This window comes from Musca domestica, unplaced genomic scaffold, assembly GCF_030504385.1.
Source record: "Musca domestica strain aabys unplaced genomic scaffold, Musca_domestica.polishedcontigs.V.1.1 4, whole genome shotgun sequence".
Classification (NCBI taxonomy): domain Eukaryota; kingdom Metazoa; phylum Arthropoda; class Insecta; order Diptera; family Muscidae; genus Musca; species Musca domestica.
The window spans coordinates 22,314,348-22,340,362 of NW_026712328.1; the positions used below are offsets into that span (position 1 = coordinate 22,314,348).

Below are 26,015 nucleotides of genomic sequence, written 5' to 3' on the forward strand. Positions count from 1 at the left end.
TTCATCTGCACGTCTGTTGTAATAAAGTTAGAGTCAACACGAAATTTTGCACAGATCAATATTTTGTATGCAGGCAGATGAAGTTCGGAGATGGGCTATATCGGTACACGACATCGTATAGCCCCCATATAACGGTACCCCCCGATATTTGGTATTTCGATGATTATAGCCAGATTTTTCAATGGAATTGTTTGAAAATCTACACAGGGAGTTTCTTCTGAGTACTTTATCCCCTGGAAGAGAATTGTCTGTATAGATCCGCGATATCATATTGTATCCCCCAATATAACGGTACCTCACGATATTCGATATTTGATGATTTTAACCATATTTTTCAATGAAATTGTCTGAAAATCCACACAAGGATTTCCTTCCTCATACTTTACCCCTCCAAGAGATTTTCTACATAGGTCTACGAAGTAGTTTGATTTTCACGATTTTAGCTTAATTTTTTAATAAAATTGTCTATTATCTGATATCGTATGGGGGATATAAAAGTTCCTCCCGATATTCGGTATTTTGATTGATAAAGAGTTGTTTCGCTTTGCCGAAAGTGTTGAACTGCTGAATTTGGTTTTCTCTGATGAGAAAACATTCGATGTCCAACAGTTTGTAAACAAACAAAATGATCGTGTTTACTTGCCCAAGGGATCAGCTGAAAATGTACACCTCGGTTGGTTACCAGAACTCAAGCGCCGGCCATGGGGATAGTGTGGACCACCATACCAGTCGATGGTCGCCCTCCAGACCTTGGACATTCCAACAGGACTCAGCACCATCGCAATCAGCACGCGCCATCCAAGAATGGTTACAAAATGAGGTTCCTGGCTTCATTTACAGCGCACAATGGCCACCAAAATCTCCGGATACCAATCCGTTGGACTATTGTGTTTGGGGCATTTTGAAAAGCAAGGTTGACACTAAATAATACCAAAGTGTCGATCACCTCAGCAAGCGCTTCGCCGGGAATGGGCCAAAATACAGCAAAGCAACATTCGGGAAGCGTGTTGGCCGTTTGAAGGCCATAATTCGTGCCAAAGGTGACCAATTCTAATCTAAACTTATTCTAAAATTTTTTCTTTCATTCAATAAAATTAAAGATAAAAAGTTAAAATTATGGCGTTTGAATTTATTGCAGTTTTTTATCTCACCCTGGATTTCGAGGAATCCTAATCCAAATTTAAAAAGTGTGAAAGAGGGAGAACTTGCCCCATCTATTTAGGTTACTTTGCGATGTAAATTTTCAAAATGCCGATACAAGTGTCTTATTTTCTTAGCTCTACTTTCATAATCTGTCGGATTTTCCCCATAATTATTGAAATAATTTAAATTTGTCGCACGGTATAATCGATTTATAATTATACCCTACACCTCATAGTGGTAAGGGTATTATGTCTTTGTGCGTTTGTTTGTAACATGGAGAAGGAAGCGAGATAGACTCATAGTTACTTTTGGAGATATCCATAGAATCACTTACTGAGTCTATTTATGCATGTCAGTCCGTCCATCCGTCCGTCTGTCCATGTATTTTTGTGAACATAAGGTAGGTTGCATTTATTATCCGATTGCGATGAAATTTTCCAAACAATATTTGTTTGAGCCTATTGAAATTGGTGATAATCGGATCAGATTTAGATATAGCTCCCGTACATATTCAACCGATTTCGGGTTAATTGTGCAGGAAATGACTAGTATATGTGTGTGTATTTTGGTACATCCCACTGAATTCAGTCTAGATGCAAGTAAATCAAATTTGGGGAAAATCGGTTCAGATATAGCTATAGCTTGTTTCAACCGATTTGGGGTTTTAAGTCCATCACGTGCGTAATATGCACTGCACAAGAATGATATTTGGTACCGGACATCAGATTTGAATATTGGTCCCATACATATATATATTCAACCGATTTCAGGTTAATTGTGCACCAAATGGCCAATATCAGTCCAAAAGTTCTGAATTTTGGTACATCCCAACGAATTCAGTCTAGAAGCAAGTGCATACCATTGAAAATCGGTTCAGATATAGCTATAGCTCCCATACATATGTCTCATCCGATTGATTAAGTCCCTCACATTTGTAATATGCATTCGACAACAATGATATTTGGTACCAGTTATCTTATAAAGTTCGGGAATACCTTTTGCCATATATATCCTTAATCCGATTTCAGATTTATTGTGCAAATAATGGCTAATATCAGCCCAAATGGAGTGAATTTCGGGACGCACGTTTCCATTTTGTGCAACTCGGCTCCGATACATTATTTTTTTAATATAATCCTTCTCCAAGTGATATCATGCACTCTATAGCAAACTATAACAGCTCTAAAGCTAAATGTTGATAGGTGGTATGATCTACTTGAAATAAATGATTTCGTTACGAAGACTCTACTAAATATGCATAGTGGTGTAGGGTATCATGTAGTCGGCCCCGCCCGACTTTTGACTTTTCCTTACTAGTTTTTAAAATCAAATTATCATATATTGATTTCCTCTCATATGGCCTTAAGACGCGATACCTGAGTCTATTTCGATTCCATTTTGAAAGTAGAGGTGGATTAAAAATTTCACAATTATTGAATTTCTCCTTAATATTTCTAATCATAAGATAATGACACAGATTGTTAACTTGAGGAGATTCCATATTTGATGTATGGAAGATCCCTGTTTTCTTTTGAAAGATACGCCGGAGATCGTATCCTACGTTATTTCGTTCAACATGTCCTTCACAAAATACTGGGTATGTGTTTTTTTTTTTTTTTTCATCCGAAGCCTCGACACATATGTACTTTTACCACCACAACAAACAGCAAACGTTCTCGTATTGTTTGTTATTCTGCTTCATTTTTTTTAACCAGCAAAACATATTCTTATTCGAGCTTATATCCGTTGTCTTTTATCTCGAAGAAGCACTGTTTCTGGAATTCGAGCGTGTCTAATTTTTACTTGAATTTAAGCGAACATTTCGGAGCTCTGTTATCAATGAATGGCTTATAGTTGTCGAAGTTTGCTGTTTCGCTCGTTGACTCTTAAATATGATTTTAAAAATGTTTTTATGTAATTCGTTGTTTTAAGTTAGGAGGAAAGTTTTCAAACATTAATTATGCGACTTAGCTTCTTCTCCAAACTTTGGGACTTGGTTCGATTAGATATAGAAGGTTGATATTATTTCTTGTTTAAATCTGGATTGGAGCAAATTTCTTAGAACTATTGTTTATTTCCTATATAAATTTGTACAGTTTTCATACCTTAAAACCTTTAAAAATTTACGAAGTATATTCACAGTATAAGTACAAAAAATTATACACAAGACCTCCGCAATCTATAGTAAAATAAGCGTAAACACAAATAGAAAGAAGTTCAGTTAAGTGAAACAAAAACCGTTTAGATTGTTGTTGGTCAACATCAATGCAACATGAATGGAAGCATGGTTGCATTGTTCGATCACAGATTTGCCGGCTGTTCGTTGCAAATGCGAGTATCTGTTATGTGTTTTGGTTAGTTGTAGATGATTGACCACTATTTTGTTTCTTCTCGCAACTAACTGAATGTCTCGTTGTTGCGTATCGATCGACCGTTTGGGCGGTGTTTTTTCGATTCAGTGTACAAAATACCAAAAAAAAAACCGAAGAGACTTGATTTCAGAAACACAGTTTTAAAACAGCAGCTATTGAAGCTCTGTAATTCCAATGAGGTAGAAACAAAAAGACAATTGATGTGGCAATATTTTAAGTCTATGAAATATTTTCAAAAAAGTTGCAGGTTTTTTTTTTCTGGCTATGGGAGCCCTGCAGAAAGTCAACAAATTTCTAACGAAATAAAATTCACACTATTGGTTAATGTATTAAACAAAGCACACATGCCGGAAAATGTTTCGCCGAAAACTAGGAAACTAAAATTTTATGTATGTCGAAAAACTAACAAAATACTAAATTTCAGAATATGTTTTAATCTCCCGTAGAGCCATCCCGAAATTTTTCAGAAACACCCCCAGCTGTAAGGTATTTTTAGCCTTTTCTCACAATCTGCCACAATTTCCCCACCCATATGAAAAGTAATACCCTCGTTTAGCCATCAAAAGAAGACAGGTGATGTGCCTCATATCGTCCATCAGGAATGCATTCGCAACGGCTAATAATTTCGTGGACTTTTGCCAAAGGAACAACAAAACGAAACGGCCACATTGCTACGACGACCACATTTTCTGTCATATTTCACAATTAATTCAAATGCTATGGAGGAAAAGACCAGTTCCCCCTATCCCCCTGCTCCACCTATTCATCCTCTCTTTATTGTGATGCCTGCCGGCAGAAATGTAGCCAAAATTGTTTAGCGGTATTACTTTTTTTGGTTTGCATACCTGGCGGCAGGCTTGGGGTTTGTTGTTTCGTTTTTTGGTGGTGGACGACAGCTCGCGTCAGGCATCAAAGAAAGGATATTTTTTTGTCGTTTTAGACACCACACATTAACCAATGCCTGCCGTAGCCACCATTGGTTTTGCAGTGTGGGGATTTTTGTGTGATCAATCTGCGACACATGGCTAAAAAGATATGTATACAAACTTGGCCATAACAACAATTTGGCGCAAAAGAAAACAAAACACCAAAGAGGAGACTAAAAATGACGTTGCAAAAAACGAAATGTTTTGAAAGTGAAATGTACAAAATTGGTCAACAAAAAATAAATGTTGACATAACCAATACCACAAATGCATTGCCCCTCTCCCGCTTTGGCTCTTAGTCTCTTCTTGCCAACACTAGGCAGTGGCATCTTGTCACGATAGCCAAACTAGCATCCCAGCCATTATGATCATCCTATTAAGTGAACATCAGCTTATTAACCTGCCTGCTGCGGCTGATCATAATCAGACAAACATTTTTACATGTCATCAACCTAAGGAAATGCAACCAGTCAACCAACCAACAACATGTGGCCAATGTCGTTGTATTGCCAAAACATGAAAATATTAAAATTCCTTTCCCTCTTTATTTTGTTGCAAAACATAAAAAAAAAACACAAAAAAAAAAAAAAAAATACGAACGTACGACCAGTCCGTCCTCCTACCATTATCCACGCTTTCTATGATATAATAATGACCACCACCCATCTCCTACTCCTCCACATTACCATCATCTTGGTGTTGTGCCGGTGTCCAAATGGATGTGTCATTCCCAATTATATAAAGCAAGACATGATAATAAGCATTGTTGTCTTGAATTTTAAATAATTCCCGACGCGTTCTTCGCCGCACAACGGAAATGGTGATTAATAATTTTTGGCTAATTTTTCGATTCATTGAAATTTCTGTTAATTAATTATGTACAGATGTGTCATTTGTATGTTCGATGTTTTCAATGTCATTTGGGGGGGGATTCATGAATGAATACACTGATACTAATGTAGAAAAAAATAATAGAGTATTTTGGGGCACAAAATCTCATTACAAATTAACTAATATTTAACTTTACAGCAAAATTTCTTTACTGGAAAATTTCTATCAGCAATACTCAATACAAACAGGTCAATAAAGTCATTATATTGACAAGGACATACCGCACGAAATAAGTAGGTTTTCATTAGTAGTTCATTTGTAAACCAATGCGCACGATGACGCTCGAAGTGAGTATCAGATTGAGTTCAAACTTAGATCTAGTTCGGAAATGGACAATATAGGTCCACACCTTCTGGTACCTCCCCCAACAAAAGTTGCGAAACATAATACAAATAACTTATCGACCGATGAGACCAACCGATATAGTTCAATCTTGCAATATTGCTATATTTGGATAAGACTTCGGCTAGGTGCTATGTTAGAGCTAGAGTGATAATTGGTTCGCTCTACCCCTCTAAGACAAAAATTAAATTTTTTCAAAAGGAAAATAAATAATTATTTAATACTGTACGAAGGTAGTACCCGACTTTCAATATCGCAATGTTAATAATATAAGTGATAAGGTATTCGATTCGAGTACCCGATGATGTGGTAATATTCATGTCGTCGAGTTTAATTTGCCAGAAGGCGAACTTCGAATATGACGCAACTAGTAAAATATTATCTATTCTCCTCACAATGCCATCGATGTTTGAAAGAAAGTATGTTTATGAAAGTACGGTTTATTCAACTTCATCGCATTAAAATAAATATATTTTTTTCTAGTTTTCCTGATCACTGTCGTTCCAGTCTTCAATTACGTTGAGTCGGAGTGTACCATAAACTTCTTCTTAAAAAGTCGCCTCACCCACCGGGAATAATGAAGCTCTTTTGCAGGCTATGCCTCCTCAATTGATTTGGCCTTTACCCGAAATACTGACCTAAGCGACCCAGTGTCAAGTAAACTCTTTTCTTGGCCGCTTGGAATGCCATATCGCTCTCTCTCTCTCTCTCTCTCTCTCTCTGATCATCTGTACCTTTGACTCTATTTACAGTTTTGACAACCTTTTCCTTTTAATTCTTCACGGGTCCTACAGAATTTAGACTCCTTAAAATCTATTAAATTATCTTTATCAATAATTCTGTTCCGAATTTCTTCATAATTTCGTTGCCTTACCTCTACAGGTTGAGATTAAAAAAACTGCTACCAACTTCAGACTGCTGTCACTTTTAAGCCACTCGGCCGACAGCTGCTAAAATTATTCCAGTGACAGCTCATTATATTGTTTACAAGCGTAAAAAAGCATTTTGGTGAGAAGTTTCCAGAAAAAATAATATTCATGATGGAATTCGGCGTGATAGTGTCATTTCTTTATAGTTGGATGGAAAACCATCAGACGAAATGGTTCGAAAAGTAAAAAGGCGACTTGATCGAAACCCGCATCGCAGTGGCCGAACTCGTGAGTTGAACGTATCGCAATAATCCAATCGGCAAATATTGAAAAAAATTAGCTCGATATAAAGCCATTGAAATTGCAAAAAAGTGCAAGAACTTACACCGCAACAGAAAGAAAATAGACTCAAAAGAGCTAAAGAGTTGCTTCGCTTGGCCGAAAGTGGTGATCTGCCGAATTTGGTTTTTTCCGATGAGAAAACATTCGTTTCCGAGCAGTTTGTAAACAAACAAAATGATCGTGTTTACTTGCCAAAGAGGTCAGCTAATAATGTGCACCTCCGTTTGGCCACCAGAACTCAAGCGCCGGCCATGGTGATGGTGTAAGCCGCCATAACAACCGATGCTCGTTCTCCGCTCGTATTAATCGACCGTGGCATCAGAATAGATGCCGAATATTATCGCAAAAATATTCTGGAGTGTGTATTAAAGCCTTGGGCACGCAAACTTTTTGGCCGCAGACCTTGGACATTCCAACAGGACTCAGCACCATTGCACTCAGCACGCGCCACGCAAGAATGGTTACAAAAGGAGGTTCCTCGCTTCATTTCCAGCGCACAATGGCCACTAAAATCCGTTGGACTAGTGTGTCTGGAGTAGTTTGGAAAGCAAGGTTGCCACTTAAAAAATACCAATGTGTCGATCACCTCAAGCAAGCCCTTCGACGGGAATGGTCCAAAATACCGCAGAGCAACATTCGGGCAGCGTGTGACGGTTTCATTGGCCGATTGAAGTCCATAATTCGTGCCAAAGGTGACCAATTCGAACAAATCTAAACTTATTCTAAAGTTTGATGCTATTTCCGACATTTTTTGCTTTTATTCAATAAAATTTAAAAAAAAAAAAAAAAAAAAAAAAAATATATATATATATATATATATATATATATATATATATATATATATATATATATATGGCGTTTGACTTTGTTGCAGTTTTTTATACCCTACACCAAAAAAGTATGGAGGTTATATTAAGTTCGTCATTCCGTTTGTAACACATCGAAATAATCATTTTAGACCCAACAAAGTATATATATTCTTGATCAGCGTAAAATTCTAAGACGATTTAGCCCTGTCCGTCCGTCTGTCCGTCTGTTGTAATCACGCTACAGTCTAAACTAATTAAGATAGGAAGCTAAAATTTTGCACAGATCTCTCTTTTGTCTGCAGGCAGGTCAAGTTCGAAAATGGGGTATATCGGTCCACGATATCGTATAGCCCCCATATAACGGTACCAACGATATTCGGTATTTTGATGATGTTAGCCACATTTTTCAATGGAATTGTTTGAAAAACCACACAAGTAATTTCTTGTGGGTACTTTATACCTCGGCAGATAATTATCTATATAGGTTAACGATATCGTATAGCCCCCATATAACGGTACCCCCGTTATTCGGTATTGTGATGATTTTAGCTATATATTCCAATGGTATTCTCTGAAAATCCACACAAGGAGTTCCTTGTGAGTACTTTACCCCCAGACATAGATTTGTCTATATAGGTCCACAATATCGCATATCCCCCATATATCGGCACCTTCCGATATTAGGTATTTTAAAGATTTTAAGAGAATTTTCAATGTATTTTATTTTTTTTCGAATATTTTCTAATTCGTTCCAAATGGTGGAGGGTATTCAAATTTTGGCCCGGCCGAACTTACTGCTTTTTTACTTGTTTTAGCTCATCCTGTATTTTTTGTTACGGTTCCGATTAAAGGGAACCTTTAGCCTTTTTTGAAAAATAAACCAAAAAAATCAAGTTTTAGACTTAAAATTTCCAACCAATAAAATCGTATTGTTTTCAGTAATATTGCCGAAGACAATTTGGAACTAAAATGTAAGGATAGTCAGAAAATTTAAAAAAAAAATTGATAGGGGGGGACCTTGACCCCACTTTGTCGTGTACTTTGCGATGTAAATGTTGAAATCGCCTATAAACGAATCTTTTATTTTTAACTCTATTTAAATAATCTACTGGATTTTTTCTGTAATGGTATGGGAAAATTGTAATAAAAAGGTTTTTTTTAATTTTCGGCAAAATCTCCCTACTCTGGCATTAACTGCACTGGAAATTGATTTTAAAATGCTTTAGAAATTGTTATAAATAGTTTCACAGTTAGTATTAGGAAATGTTTATTTATTATCTGTAGAACCACCAATGATGGACTGAATAATCTAAGACTAGAAGTTTTCAAATATATAATCAATTGTGAGAAGTATCTCCAAATTTCCACCACACATATATCATCAGAAAGCGCAAAAATAAATTAAAACTGATTTTCTCTTTATATTCAAGATAATTATTATCGCGTGTGCAATTATATATATCTTTATTTTCATTGGCGATATTTTTGTTTGAACAATTTATTTTCTAATCACATGCTTTGATACGTACACGTTTTTACGATCAAATTTTTGCATATTTATTTATTTTTGTTTTTTTGTATTTGGTATGTGTGAACGTGATATTGTTGGAAATATTATTATTTTTTTATTTTAATTTCTGATGGGTTATTTTATTATATATATACAATTTATCTAATCGTTTTCAATTAACTGGTTTTGATTACGTAAATAAAGAATGATTTGTCATCCATTTAATCTAATTTGAAGAAATTGAAGTGTCACATATCTATTGGTTAGATACTTCGTTCTATTTCGGGCAAAAAAGCAAGAGATTATTAATAATATATGGGCAAAGTTCACATTGTTTTAATTAAGCAATGGATATTTTGTATTAGTTTAAGATAAAATAACTTTTCAATGCAACAAAGTATCTATCGTTTTTGCATTTCATGGCTCCACACGGAACACATTAAAAAAAACTTTTGTTAATTAAAACTTTGCTAAACTAAATACGTTTCGCTTTCATTATTTTGCTTGTTTGATTTGTGCGTATTTTTTTTTCTTCTTTCTTGTTTTTCTTTTTCAATTGTATGCTTTCGTGTTAACATTGTTAACTTTTTTTGTTTTTTTTTTTTTTTTTCGCCAAATCAAATCGCAGTTTTATGGTTTTATTTTTATTGCAATCATTACGCCAAGTGAAACACGAAACACTTTTTTTACGAGTCTTCGTATATTTATGCGTAGCCACAGCTGAAGAAAATTATTATTTTGTGATTAGCGAGAGAGTTTATAGTATTCGAAAACAATTCGAAAAACAATTGAATATGTTAACATGTTTTGAATTATGATTTTTTATTGTTGCCGATTTTATGCTGATTCATGTGGTAAGCACAAGTATCATAAGTCAAATTAAATTAACAACGCATATTTTATGAGAAATCTAATGTAAAAATGGGGGAGGCGCAATTTTTAGGCCCAAAAACTTTGGGTAAATACCTAAAGGGTTATTTTGGCAGTTCATTGATTTAAAGTCATAAAATAACCCATGTTAATAATAAAAAATCCAGATTTTCGAATCCCGAGTAATGTTTCTGAAACGTTTTCAAATGACAATTGAACTCTCCCTAAGACAAGGGTTAGGTTGCCGATTCATCGATTTCAAGTCATAAAATAGCCCATGTTAGTAATAAAACAACCAGATTTTCAAACCCCAAGTAATATTTTTTAAATGTTTTCAAAATAATACATCTGTATCTACAAAAAAACCCATTACCAAACAATGGTTTTGGTAGACAAAATTTTGCCAGTGGTAAATACCCAACAAAACTCCCTGTACCATATCATAATTTCCTCATGTATTAAGATAGGAAGCTAAGCAGGTCTGTCCTTTGTCTTCAGGCAGGTCAAGTTCAAAGATGGGCAATATCGGTATCGTATAGCCCCTATATAACGATACACCCAGATATTCGTTATTTTGATGATTTTAGCTACATTTTTCATCGGAATTGTCTGAAAATTCACACAAGGAGTTCCATGTGAGTACTTTGTCCCCTTGAAGATGATTATCTATATAGGTCCACGATATCGTATAGCCCCATATAACGGTACCCCCGATATTCGATATTTTGATAATTTTATCCACATTTTTCAACGTAATTGTCTGAAATTCTGCACAAGGAGAGTACTGTGAGTACTTTACCCCCAGAAATAGATTTGTCGATACAGGTCCACAATATCATAAATACCCCATATATCGACACCTTCCGATATTAGGTATTTATAAAATTTAAACGGAATTTTTAATGGATATTATTTTTTTGAAAATTTCTAAATCTTTCCAAATGGTATTCAATGGGTATTCAAAGTTCGGCTTTTCGGCGGCTTATTTACTTGTTATTTTTACCACACTCATATTTTTGTTTTATTTGGAGTTGACCACCGATCTTCCGAGTTTTTATCAATCGAAAATGATGAAATCAAGCGACCGGACCTCATAAGTTATTGAAAAGCTACTGTCTGTCTGCAAAGCAAATTTGTTGTTGGTAAACAAGCGAGCAGTGCAGGTGGTGAGTCTTATGCACAAAACTATGTTTGTTTGCAAGGTGTGGTGAATTGCCCATGGGCGGTGTGTTAGTGAAAGCTGCTCTATCGGGCAAAAAGAATTACAAATCTGGGAGGGAGTATATATCATTTGATACGGCCTCTTTGGAAAAATCCGTTTCAGAACAATTGGGGTCGATCTAGAGATGTCAGCCCGTCCGTCTGTCTGGCTGCTGCGAATAACTCTCGAAGGGAGAGTACGATTTGGTCCAAACTTGTTACATCGTAATATTATTGTCAAACTTAGATCGATTTTCTCACCAAAAGGTCGAAAACTTAAAAAAGATATTGTACTGCACAGAAAGAGGACGGATAATCCGATTTTGTTTCAACTTCGGAAATCATAATATTTGCATAAGTGCTACTTCATGTGTGAAAATTGACAAAAACGGACCACTCCATCAAGTACCGCCTCACAAAGGATCAACATTTTGAATTATTATAACTCTTATAAAATGTAATGTAATAATCCGATTGTCTTCAAATTACACACGTCTACTAACACAAGATCTGCTCTGAAGATGGGATATATCGGTCCACTCCTTCTGGTACATCCCCCACAAGGGGCCGAAGTGTTGAATATCCATTCCATCAACACAAGATCTGTTATAAAGATGGTAGAGATTGGATCATTTCTTCTAGTACCCACATAGGGTTCGAGATTTTGAAAAACAAAACGCTCAAAAAAAGCGAAATACGCATCCAACTCTCTTCAAAATTTCACACTTACAAATATCTTAGCTAACACAATATCTGTTGTGAATATTATATATATTTGAGAGCCCCTTCTGGTACCTCACCCACAAAGGGTTACAATTTTCAATACTTTTATCTGTCATAACTTTCGAAACAAGTCAGCGATCTTTCGCAACTTGCTATATCTAAAAAATTTATCTACACCCAGAAACTTGAGATGAATATGGAATTTGTGATTTCGCCTAAAATTAGATATAAATGTTCGATTTTCTTGTAATGTTGCCCAGTGCAATACTTTTATCTGTGTTTATAAAGTATGAAAATGGAACACCTTGGTCGACTGTAGCAGATAGTGACGAATACTTCGGTCGAATTTCACGCACATTTTTATATTTTCTAAGAATTATCACATATTTCATATAAAGTGAAGGAACTAACCAATATAGTACAAACCTGGCACGTCGCAATATTGATATCATATTTATTTAGATCCGATACGAAATGGACTATATTGGCCCATTCCTTCCTAATAATCCTAACCGAAGTCAATATATATTTAAATAATCGAACATTGCTGAAGGTACATCTGTTGGGAAAACCGACTGATACTTTTTACTTGTTCAGATATAATTGGAAGCAATTTAATTGTTATTAGTGAATTCCATTCGCAGTTCGAATTCATGTTTCAAAAAGAGCATAAAGGTGCCAAAATGTACTTAGTTAACACATTATTTTTAACTCTGCATAATCATTTTATTATTTATTTATTGCACAATGTTGTTTGTTTGCACAATTAGTTACAATACACTTCTAAAAACCTGGAATTTAACGCAAATACCCTGTGACTGAAAATTGAGGCATAACACCACTGCTCAGGTCTTCGATCATTTGAAATTTAAATATTTGAATATTATGAAAATTGTATTATTTGAAACCTTAAACCTTGACATTGTCCTTGCGATCCTTAATATCAGCAAACTGCAACATTAGTTGCTATGGAAGTGTGAAGTTCATTCCCAAATTCATTTAATTCAACATCAAAGTTACCTGCAATTAAAAAAAAAATAGAAAAAATATATTAGTATTCACATCCGTTATTTTTGACCATGAATAAAGGTTAATGTTAACAAAAAGTACTATTAATAATAATTCCATATCTAATCTTGTGTGGTGGTGTACTTTTTCTAATATCTAATCTAATCGCTGCTTATAAATTGAATTCAATGCAAGGGCTAATATCCAAGTAGATAAGTTGAAAATGGAATAAATCAAAACGCAAATACCCAAATTCATTGTATACTAATCGTTTATTAGATATGCGTACGTTTTGTTGTTCCAGAACCTACAACTATCTACAAGATTTGCAATTTATACGAATTTTGCTTCATAAATTTAAAAGGCTTTGTAAGTTTTTTTTTCTTACGGAAGAAAATTTTTTGTGTTAAAATATGACCGATTTCTTAATACTCCATAGCGTTACAAACAAAAATTAAACAGAAAATTAAAAAGAATAAATAAATAATAAGAGCTATAATGCCAAAGTATGAGTTCAGTAACTAATGCAAGTGATTTTGCATGACATTCTTTTAGGATAAATCGACCATTATAATCCTAGGCAAACAATTTAGGCCATGACATTTTTAACAATTCATTGACGTGGTTAATTGGATTGTCATATAGTCTTGACATTTTCCGAATATCTAGAATATTTATTTTTGACGTATTGAATGGATTGCAACATTTTTTCTCTGGTCTTCTGTATGAGTTCAAACGAGGTCGTAAAAAAAATCAAATTCATTCATTAAAAATAATAAAAAAAAATTGAAGTATTTCTATGATCGAAGAATAGTTTGAATTTCATTGCTTGAATTTCAAATCCAAGTGATCATAATTTAAAAAACATTAAAATTATTTATTTAGTATTACACAATGTTGGAATCTGGAATATTAAAGCAAACCCTGTTTGCCCCATTTGATACTTTCTACATGACAAGCAATGACAACATCAAAACTTCTGCATTACCTGTCAGGGAAAAAATGTGTCGGTTACATTAAATATAGAATTCAACTACAACATATTTTCATCTTATCATGGAATTTATAGCATTGACAATAAAGCCAAAATCTGTACCGAATAATGGGTATATTACAAATTATAAGTTGTCATTATCATGATGTTAAACTGTTAAATTTCTATAAGTTTTTTTTTTATATGGAAATGTCACACGGATACCTGTTTCTTACATAGGTAACCAACTAAAATTGGTAAGCCATATTAGCTGAATAACTTGTCATAATGGAATGTAAAACAACGGTCATTTGAATTACCAGAGGATGAAAAATAAAGTATTGCTCCAAAATTATAACAGGCAGAAATCTTCATTAAGCTGCAGGCAAATGTAAGCCACTAGACTCTTTCCGCATGATTTCGGATCTCAGTCTTATGAAAGGAAGTATTTTTGGTACTCAGTTATTTTACTTGCATGAGCATCATGAGTTCCAACCAAGGTTTGTATTTTAACCCGAGCTCCGATTTGCTCGATTTTATTCGCAAGTGAAAAATACTCGCTAACGTGAGTACTCGACAAGTAGGTTTTTTTTGGTTTTGAACCAGAACCCGCATATGATTGCTAATTCTTAACAGACTCAATAAGAATATGATATAATAACAAAATTTTCCTTTGGAAATCAAATGTTTAATACAAAAAAACTCTCGTACCGCAAAATAAAAACTCGGCAGAATATTTGCGACCAAGTTAAAATTCAATTTGGTACACACCAAAAATTTGTTAGTCACATAAGTTACTTCCAAGTTATAAGCATAAATCTTCTATAAGCCACCTGTAAAAGTAAGCCACTTAGGAGAATAGTCGATCTCAAAGCATTTCATAGCAAAATTCAGAAATGCGATTAGAGAGAGAGAGACTCGCTCAATTCCGAGCGGAAGTACTCCAGCGAGTAGAAAAAAGAAATCAGGTATATCAATTTTATCTAAACCACTCGAATAGAAGCGAGTAGGATTTGTTCGTTTTCGAGTCAGAGTAAAATCCCGTTGTTTTATTTGTAAGTAATGGTATATCCTCAACCCACAGCTGCAAACAAACCATTAAAATTAAAACAAACATTTAATTTTGTGAGAAAATGCCTACTCTATTTCGAACATTCTTACTTACCCATATAAAACAAAAGAGTGAAGAGTAAAACTCGTGGAGTAGGCTTGCGAAAATTTTAACCCGAGAGTAAAATCGAGCGCTGCCGAGCTCAGATTGGCAGTATGTGAGTATGAAATGTGCTAAATATTCTTACAAATGTTTAGAGGGTGATGAGAGATACACGAATGATGATTGAAATTATCCAACCGTAAAGAATAGTTTGTTCGTTTATAGAGTACTAACATACCACTCAATTCTGTTAAACACTAAGTGCCACGAGCGCTACTTTTATGGCATGTCCCTAGGAGAGAAAAAGTAATTGAGTGAACAAAAAACATCTGTCATAACATACCCGGGTTCCTGAAAGAACTATTTTAAGTTGCAATTTCAGCAAGAGACTCATGAGTGTCAAAATTATGCCATTTACCGCTTCTGTACTTGATTATATAACCGAGTTAAGCGTATTTATAACACACCAAAGAAAAAACGAGATTTGAATTTACCCAAGGATCTATTATTTGAAGAAATAACAATTACTGAAGAGGGAAACAAAATATCTAAAATTTAAATATTGGGACAAATTGCTTCCTCAATTTGTCAAACAAATGACCATCAATGCCACTAAATGTAAAGCAATACGAAAAGAGATGCCGTAAAACAAATTAATATGTTTGGGAAAAAAAAGGAAAAATATTTTAAAATAACCGCAAAGCAATATTAGCCAACAGGTATTTTTTATTGTAGAGTTGTTAAGCTAAATAAAAATTTATTTCCAATTGAACACAATCTATGCAAAATTCATGCAACATTTGAAAATATAATTTGGGCAATATGTGAAGCGTGTCAAAAGCAAAAGTGAGCTAAATTGAAAATAAACCAACAATTGCATTTGCAAGTGACAGCATGTGATGTAATGGTTTCTCTCGTGAAATATCCGATCTTTTACTTTAAATTTGGGTTCAACTTAAAATGGAGTAGTGAAAAATCTAACCTTTCTCAGTACACTTGGAAGAAATTGGTGATATATGCCTGACATTGAATTGATGTCACTAGCCAACTTGGGAGCTAGACAATTTTATGTGGAGGTGATAGTATTCTTTCAGTAGTTCGAAAATTCAAAAAAAACTTTTATTAGGGTTCATTATAAATAGCCCTTACCCTGCATTAAGTGTCTCATATATTTTGTACTATTCTTCACAAATTAAAGATAGATGTTTTAAATTTTTTACAATTTAGCCATATTTCGGCAAATGTTGATAGTTTGAGTCCTATGGTTTGATATAACCCTCATTTGAAGATATCCCACATTATTCAATTGATTTGACCCTTAATTGGAATTTTGGTTTCTAAGGGGTAAAGAGCCTCTTCGCTGAAAATGTCAATGTAGGTCAATGTCTCAGATATATATAAGCACTTCCGGATTTTACCCATTTCGAGTGTCCCGACCACATTCTCCAATCGATTTGACTAAAAATTTGTATTCAGGCTACTTTAGGGGAAGACAACCATATTACAGAAAAATTTCAACATGGGTACAGGGTGAGATGAAAAAAACTGCAACAAACTTCTGCAGACTGCTGTTATTTCTAAGCCACTCGTCCGACAGCTATTAAAATTATTCCAGTGATAGCTGATTATATTGTTTATAAGCGTACAAAAGCATTTTGGTGAGATTTTCCAGAAAAAAAAGTTATTCGTGATGGAATTCAAGCGTGATAATGTGATTTCTTTATATTTGGCTGGAAAACCACAAGTGGCTATCGTTAGAGCACTTCAGCATTAAAATGTGAATAAATCTTAGCGTAGCCCGAAATCAAGGAAGTGGACGGAAGAAAAGAGCAACATCTTCAAAAATGGTTCGAAAAGTAAAGAAGCGACTTGATCGAAACCCGTGTCGCAGTGGCCGAAAAATGGCTCGTAAGCTGAACATATCGCAATATTCCATTCGGCAAATATTGAGAAATCCGCTCAGGGTAAAGCCATTGAAATTCCAAAAAGTACAATAACTTACACCGCAACATAATAGACTCAAAAGAGCTAAAGAGTTGCTTCGCTTGCCCGAAAGTGGTGAACTGCCAAATTTGGTTTTCTCCGATAAGAAAACATTCGTTGTCCAGCTCAAAACTCAAGCCCCGGCCATGGTGAAGGTGTGGGACGCCATAACAACCAATGGTCGCTCTCCGCTCGTATTAATCGACCGTGGCATCAGAAATAACGCCGAATATTATCGCGAAAATATTCTGGAGGGTATATTAAAGCCTTGGGCCCGCACACATTTTTACCGCAAACCTTGGATATTCCAACAGAACTCAGCACCATCGCACTCAGCACACGCCACCCAAGAATGGTTACAAAATGAGGTTCCTCGCTTCATTTCCAGCGCACAATAGCCAACAAAATCTCTGGATACCAATCCGTTGGACTATTGTGTCTGGGGTATTTTGGAAACTAAGGTAGGTACTGAAGAACAGCAAAGTGTTGATCACCTCAAGCAAGTGCTTCGCCGGCAATGGGCCAAATACCGCAGAGTAAAATTCGGGCAGTGTGTGACGGTTTCATTGGCCGTTTGAAGGCCATAATTCGAAGTAAAGGTGACTAATTGGAACAAATCTAAACTTATTCTAAAATTTGAGGCTTTTTCCGACATTTGTTCCGACTCAATAAAATTAAAAAAAAGCTAAAAATTATGGCGTTTGACTTTGTTGCAGTTTGTTTTTATCTCTCCCTGTATATGGTCTTTACGCTACAATAAGTGCCATATAAATTTTGCACTAATCTTTACAAATTAAATATAGTTCCTTTGAATTTTATACAGGCCTATGGTTTATATGTTGTCCACGTTTTTGGTATATACCCCGGCTTTAAGTAGTTTTTACAATTTAGCCATACTTCGGCAAATTTTGATAGGTTGAGTCCTACGTTTTGTTATAACCCTCATACGAATATATCCCCTGATTTCAGCTATTTGCGGGGTCTTAACCTCATTATTCAAGTGACTTGGCCTTTATGTGGCATTTGGGTTTCTAAGGAGAAAAAACTAGTTCAAATTGGTCAATGTTTCAGAGTAGCCATTACGTAGAGGCACTTCCGGATTTTACCCATTTGGCATTTGGCTAACAAATTGTATTTAGGCTACCTTGAAGATAAACATTCCACAGAAAAATTCCAACATGGATATATATTTTGATATAGCCCTCACACAACGGTATCTCCCAGGTCCACTTTCCCAACCAATATTATCTGAGGGTTGAGAATTCCTAAGGTAAGGTAATCGCACTGGTTAATGACCTGAGAATTCAAACACTTTAAAGAATTTCATGTGGTTATCCAATTAAATCAACTCCATTTAGAATTTCTCAACCCCCAGACAATATCGGTTGGGAAAGTGGGTCTGGGAGGTACCGTTATAATTCTTCTGTAATATATTTCTGTTAAATTACAAATCAACAGATCTACAATTGAAATCGATATAGAAAATGGATTTCTAGATGATTAAACTGAGTCGATTTTTAGGATAAAGGCAGAAATCAAAAATCTAAAAGTCAACTTTGTCTTCGAAGATTTTTTTCCCAATTTAGAAAGGAACTAACGATTTTCATGAATATTAAAATGAAAAATGTAATATCGGCATATTAAGCTCCATAGAATTGTATTATGTAATAGTTAAGGTCCTCGGAATATCTTCCCTTTTTGCTGATTTCTTTAAAATATGTGTATTACGTTGAAATTTGGTACTTGGGACTTTGATTCAAATTACGTTAAACACATCGAAACAATTTCAAATTTCCATAAAAAAATTCACATTTTGAAACAATATTGAATTAGGTTCCTATTGCTTTCACAGATTCGACATGAGGAGAAGACACAAACAATGGAAATTGGACAACATCTGTAATTTGCCAACAGATATTGTACCGTGCATTACAGCTGCTCTAAAGTGGCAAAATAATTGCCTCGAAACAGTTTCAAATGCCAGCTAATATCAGCTGTTGTTTTATATTGCATGTCATAGCAACTGCAACAACAACAGTAACAACAACACCAGCCAACTTCAACACCAACCATTCCGCCAACTGGTTGCAATGAATACTCTTTAATTTGCAAATAAATGGGGGAAAACAAGATTTTAATAAACCCCACAAGTATTGCAGCAGAAGCAGCAGGAACAACAACAATGACCAAACGAACAACAACAGCAGCAGCGTCGTCGTCACCAATATCTTCATTGTCTCCATCGCGCGCACTCCATCATCTTCAGGAGGTTGCTTCTTGCATTGCCAATGCCAAGGAGAAATAACAGCACAGATGAAAATAACAAAAAAAAAAAAAAAACTTTGTGGTAAAAATACGTTTTTCGTCGTTGCATTTTGTTTTGAGGAAAACCATTTGGAAAATTTAGCAACAAAAAACACACGAGAAGAAGAAACTGAACAGCAGCAACAGTTGGAAAACGTGAAGTCTTAACATTCAACTTGCACTTGAAAATTGCAATGTTGCAACAACGGTAACAGCTGCACAAAAAAAAACAAAGCGGTAAATGTGGCATATTGATTGTGGGAGAGGGGAATTCAGTAGGAGAGGAAGTAAAAAATATGATATTGATATACGGAAATGATTGTGTGCGAACGAACGTATGTAAATAATATATGCGGGAAAATTCGTATAAAAGCAGGCAGACAGTGGAAGGAAGGAAAGAAAATATAAAAATATTTAAAAAAAATGAAATGGAAAATTTGCAACTCTTTGTAAAGTGATTTTTTTATTGCTAAAACATAAAGACCTCAGTAGCCAGAGCTATTATCTTAATTATATTTTTAATTTTATCTTATAAATATAATTATTAATAAATAGGTAAAAAATGAAATATTTTCAGAACAATGTTGGTATTTGTTGTTGCAAAATAGTTCGGCTTAATCCCGTAATTGTTGCTTTTAAAAACGTTTATTTTTTACTGGAGAAAGATGGTAATGTTTACCAGGCCAAAAATCCTCATCAGTTCCCTTGGTTTTTGTCTTGGAATATTCTTTGAAGAAGTCACTTTCATATGAACCCTAAAATTTGTTACTTGTTTTAGGGTTAAAAGTCTTGACTAAAACAATACTCGTATTGTTGTCAGTTATACTTCCGATGACACATATGGAGCATTTATCAGAAATTTCAAAAACTCAGGAAGAGGTGGGAAGTCAAGTTAAATTACTGAAATTAGGCATAGATGTTTCTTATAAAAAGTAGGCTATGTGGACTTACATTTATGAATATCCCTCATATAAATATACCACCTAATTTTCGATATTTTGAAGATTTAGATCCCAATAGTCATTGACTATCGGTCACGCATCCATTTTTTTAACCCTTCCCCTTGAAAAGGAGGTTATATTAACTTTGTCATTCCGTTTTTAACATCCCTAAATATTCGCCGTAGACCTGGCTTTCTGTCTGTTGAAATACTGCACACATTATTTGACGTAGAGCTTCAAAATTTGGCAGAACAATTTGTATTGTGTCTAGGATATTAAAAATGGGATATATTGGTCCACGTTTTGATATAGTTGCCATATAACGGTACCTATCAATATTCAGTAATTTGATGATTTTCGATACATTTTTACACGGATTTGTACAAATATTGGTATGTGTAGATCATAATGGTTCTAGCTCCGGCGGCGGAACATTGTATACACAGTTCCATGTTTTGGTATAGCCCCCCGATAACGGTACCTCCCGAAATTTCCACGGATTCGTATTGGTATTTGTAGATCATAATTGGTGCTTTATCCGGTGGCAGAACATTGCATGTATATGTCCACGATTTTGTATAGCTCCCATATTACAGAACCTCCCTATATTCGGTATTTTGATGATTTTTGCCTCATTTTTTCACGGATTCGTTTAAAAATTGGTATTTGTAGGTCATAATGGTTTATCGCGCCAGTGACAGAACATTGAACATTTAAAAGTGAACAACTATTTTTGTGTCTAGTACCATCGCTCGTTACCCTGATACTGGTAGCGTAGCCCGACGTCAAGGAAGTGGACGGAAAAAAACAGCAACATAAGCAGAAATGGTTTGAAAAGTAAAGAAGTGACTTGATCAAAACCCGCGTCGCAGTGGCCGGAAAATGGCTCGTGATCTGAACATATCGAAATGTTCCATTCGGCAAATATTGAAAAATGAACACAGGGTAAAGCCATTGAAATTCCAAAACAACAGAAAGAAAATAGACTCAAAAGAGCTAAAGAGTTGCTTCACTTGGCCGAAAGTGGTGAACTGCCGAGTTTGGTTTACTCCGATGAGAAAACATTCATTGACTAGCAGTTTGTAAACAAATAAAATGATTGTGTTTACTTGCCAAAGAGGTCTGCTGATAATGTGACCTTCGGTTGACCACCAGAACTCAAGCGCCAGCCATGGTCATTGTGTGGGCCGCCATAACAGCCGATGGACGCCCTCCGCTCGTATTAATCCACCGTGGCATCAGAATAAATGCCGAATATTGTCGCGAAAATATTCTGGAGGGTGTATTAAAACTTTGGGCACGCAAATATATTGGCCACAGACCTTGGACATTCTAACAGAACTCAGCACCATCACACTCCGCACGCGCAACTCAAGAATGGTTACAAAATGAGGTTCCTCGTTTCATTTCCAGCGCACAATGAACACCAAAATCTCCGGATACGTATCCGTTGGACTATTGTCGATCACCTCAAGCAAGCGCTTCACCGGAAATGGGCCAAAATACCGCAGAGAAACATTCGGGCAGCGTATGACGCTTTGATTGGCCGTTTGAACGCCATAATTCGTGCCAAAGGTGACCAATTCGAACAAATCTAAACTTATTCTAAAATTTGATGCTATTTCCGACATTTTTTTGCTTTCATTCAATAAAATTAAAAAAAAATGTAAAAATTATTGCATTTGACTTTGTTCTAGTTTTTTTTATCTTACCCTGATTTGTATATCCTCCACAATTGTGTGGAGGTTGTATTAAGTTTGTCATTCCGTTTGCAACACCTCGAAATACTCATGTTAGAGCCAAAAAAGTATATACAGGGTTGCCCATATTCGACGGACCCATGACTCTTTGGGCCCGTTGTAAAGTGGACCGAGCCATGCCCAACTGCTGAGAACGGCGTTTTTGGGATGTTCTTGGGGACCTCTCAACACTGGCTCGTGCGGCAGCGATATTCTCGGCCGATCGCCTTGGTTGACTTTTATATGGCCTCTTCAGATTAGAAAGAGCCTTACAAGTCGAAAATTTTTCGTACAAACGCTTAATGGTGTTCTTAGAAGGCGCACTTCTCACATTTTTTAATGTTTTAAAAGCACGTTGAGTTTTCACAATGACTTCTTCTGTTGAATGTAAATTTCAACTATTTCGCGTGGGGTGTATTGGTTCATAGTAAAAATCTGCTTGGACTGACGCTTCAAACGCGGTATGTCATTAAGCGATGTGACATCTCTGTCAAAAGTTATAGCGTTGCCAGATGGGTCCGTCGAATATGGACAACACTGTATATTGTTGGTCAGCATAAAATTTTATATCGATTTAGCAATGTCCGCCCGTCTGTTCTAATCACTCTAGCATCCAAATGAAATAGGTTGATCAAATTTTACTTAGATGTACATAGTTCATGTTTGCAGGACTTTTGGTGTTAGAAATGGGCCAGATAGGTCCTCTTTTTGGTATAGGTCTCTTATAGCTATATCGACAGATTTAGGTTTCGTTGGACGCTTTAGTCACAAACTCGAATTTGGTATTTTGATGATAAAAAATTGTTTATACATATATATATTTAACCATATATATTTAACCACTAAAACACTTTTAATTTCAAAATAAACAATATCAAAAGTGTGAACACTTTTCGGACAGCTGTTTTCCACAGTCAGTAATTGACGGACGTCCATTGTTTAATTCCTGTAAAACCACCGAAACGTAAGTTCCATTAACACCTTCATGTTAGGAGGGCCTCCCCCCCTTAATTTGGCTTCTTCAAATTGAAAAGAGGAAATACGTTTTCAAGTTGTAACAAAAACATAAAATGTATGCAACCACCTATCCAATCCCATCCATCCAACCAACTTACCAACCAACCATCATTCATCCATCAATCGAACCGTAGACCGACCATCTTCTTCTTCCTCTAGCAAACCAAACAACAATAACTACAACAACCAGTATCTAAGTTTTATCAATTAACCATCATCTAATGAATGGTAAATTGCTACCTCACAACACGGTAGCTGTAGAAAAAAAACAAACTTCAAACTGCTGCGGGTTGGCGGTTTTGGTTGGGTGGTTCGTTGGTTGTTTAAATGCTGTTGCCGTTGTTGTTGTCTTTTTTCTTTATTTGTTGTTTGAATAAAATACAATTTAAATGTTAATAAAAATGTAAAAAATTTGTTATGCTCAAATTTTACATAAGCCTGTACTTCCGTTAAAATAGAAAAAAAAATATTAACCACAACAAAAAATGTAAAGAAAAAGTAATAAAAAAAGAAAAAATAAATAAACAAAAAAGGAAAAATAACAATCAAGAAAAAATAAATTCAAATACAACATAGGAAAGAAAAATTGAGTATAAGATAAGAAATCCATTTTCAAGAGAGCTAAAAAACATCTAAGATTGAAGATACCAAATCTCAGTATTTCCTATTATGACGAACAATAGTTTCAAGGAGAAAATATTAATTACATCCAACACTGTTAGGATTATGCCAAAATTAGCTCTTATCAGTCACTTCTAATTGGTTTCCCACACAGAAATGTATGTATGGATCTTCCTATCTCGCCGAGCTGAATCGATCTAGCTATGTATGTTTGTCCGTCTATCCAGGTTAATTTGTTATCACTCTGCAGGTCTCAATTATGACCCGATCTCCACGAAATTGAAAATGGAGGTGGGGCGAGGGCCAGAATAGAAGTCTATTGCTATGATCGCCTATTGAGATGATCGCATAATATTTATGGTTGAAATGGACCAAAAACTGAAAAAATTCTTGATTTTGCAGTTGCTCTACAGGTCGCAATTATAGACCAATCGAAGCGGAAGTTAGCATGGGCTAGAGATTAGGGCTGGGCAGAAGCCTTCCAATTTTAATGGTCATCGGGTAATAGTGGGAGAAGTAAACCATAACATTTGTGTTAAATAAAATTCACATTTTCCATTAATCCCGGCGAAATCACAAATAGACGAACAGGTCAATCCTGACCGTTACGTAGATGCCGACAGTAAATATATCGGATATATATGGCGAAATATATAAAATGTATATATGTACAAAGGAAGGGGATGTTAGCTAGAATGCTTATATCTTAAGAATGGCGGGACCGATTTTGACAAATTTTGTCAATTCAGAATGCTCCCATGGCATAAAGTATAAAATCTAAAAAAAAAAAAAAATCGCAAAAAAAGGTGCCAATAATGGTGCTAATATAAATTTTGTAGTGTTTTGTGTCAATTTTTTATTTTTCCAAATTTTTTATCGCATGCGATTTTTTCAATTTGACATATAATAATAAAGTGTATACTTTTTAATATTTTTTCACCATACAATATATGTTGGGGTTGTTATATACAGATTGCAGTTATCGTCCGATCTTCACGAAAATTTTCACAGGGGTAAGGTTGGGCTCAGAAGTGATAGGCCTATTATTTTCAAAGATGTTAGGGGTTGAAGTGGACCAACTACTAAAAATGTTCCTGATTTTCCAGACCTTTGTTTGAAAAAATACCGACATTACTTACAGGCGATATCCGAAATACACAAAAGGCGAACTTCTGGTTTTTTTATGCTGATTTCGTTGACGAATATAGCCAAATATCATAGTCAAGCAAATCATATAGATGAGTCTCAATTTGGAGATACAGAGGGGTGGAGATGATCGCAAAATATTCAACGGTTCAAACCAAGAACAGAAAAAAATTTCCTGATCACACAATTGAAGCCAATCAACGCGCCTGAGAAGAGAGTTAAGGACAGGGAAGAATTCAAGCATTTTGAATGACCATTGGATTACATTTACCTTTAAAATGGACCACAACAACTAACAGCACGACGAAGTATGTAAATATTGGGCAAATATCCCTGGTCTAAATGCTAAGGATAATATCTGTGCAATGCTCCGTGAAATCTTCCAAAATGGATTTGGACATAAAGGGGCTTCTAACTTATTGTAGTGCTGTAGGGTATCATATTGTCCGCCACGCACACCTATAGCCTTTGCTTACTTGTTTTGTTATTTATTTATTTATTTTATTTTGTTTCAAATTTTACTGAAAAATCTCTTACAACACATCGTTATTGCTGATTACTTTAATTACACTGTTAATCCGATTTTATTGACAATAAACTTCAAGAAAAAACCTCACATCCCCACCAAAGCAGCCACTTTCAACATTGTCGCATTTCATGAATATTTAACGAACCCTAGAGGAAATAAACCAAAAACAAAAAAACCTAAAACGAATGGGTAACGGTTTAGAAATTTAAATGAAGTCAACTGTAATTTGGCCAAACCTTAAAAGCTGTAAAGAACGTTAGCCAAACTGGTAACGACATGAAAGGGTTGACCATCAGTTTCCTCCAAAAAAAAAAAATACAAAGAGCAAACACGACCTCTCCCAGACAATGAGCTACAGCAACAACGAAGTCCCTAAGGAAATTTGTGATAAAACCAAGCGACAAAAAATTAAATTAAAAACTGCAAAAAAATCTTTTGTCACAAATGAAGGGGAGCATTGTGCATGGGAAGAAACATGAGCTGGATTGGTGGCTCAATCAAAAAAAAGGGATCTCAAGTAAAATGCTCTAAAAATATCTAAACATTTAGCATTTCGGCTCTTCACCACGAACTGGACTGACTTATGACCACGCTTAAATCTGTT

General features: G+C 35.2%; 1 protein-coding gene and 1 long non-coding RNA gene across 2 annotated transcripts in view; both read right to left on the reverse strand.

Annotated features, from left to right (window-relative positions):
- LOC101891812 (probable serine/threonine-protein kinase roco5) overlaps positions 1-26,015 on the reverse strand; it is a 350,337-nt gene that overhangs the window by 140,563 nt on the left and 183,759 nt on the right. The gene's annotated exons all lie outside the window — the stretch shown is intronic.
- LOC131804235 (uncharacterized) overlaps positions 12,720-26,015 on the reverse strand; it is a 33,791-nt gene continuing 20,495 nt past the window's right edge. Inside the window, exon 3 of the long non-coding RNA XR_009342995.1 lies at positions 12,720-13,017. This is a non-coding gene — a long non-coding RNA (uncharacterized LOC131804235). The remainder of the gene's footprint in view (positions 13,018-26,015) is intronic.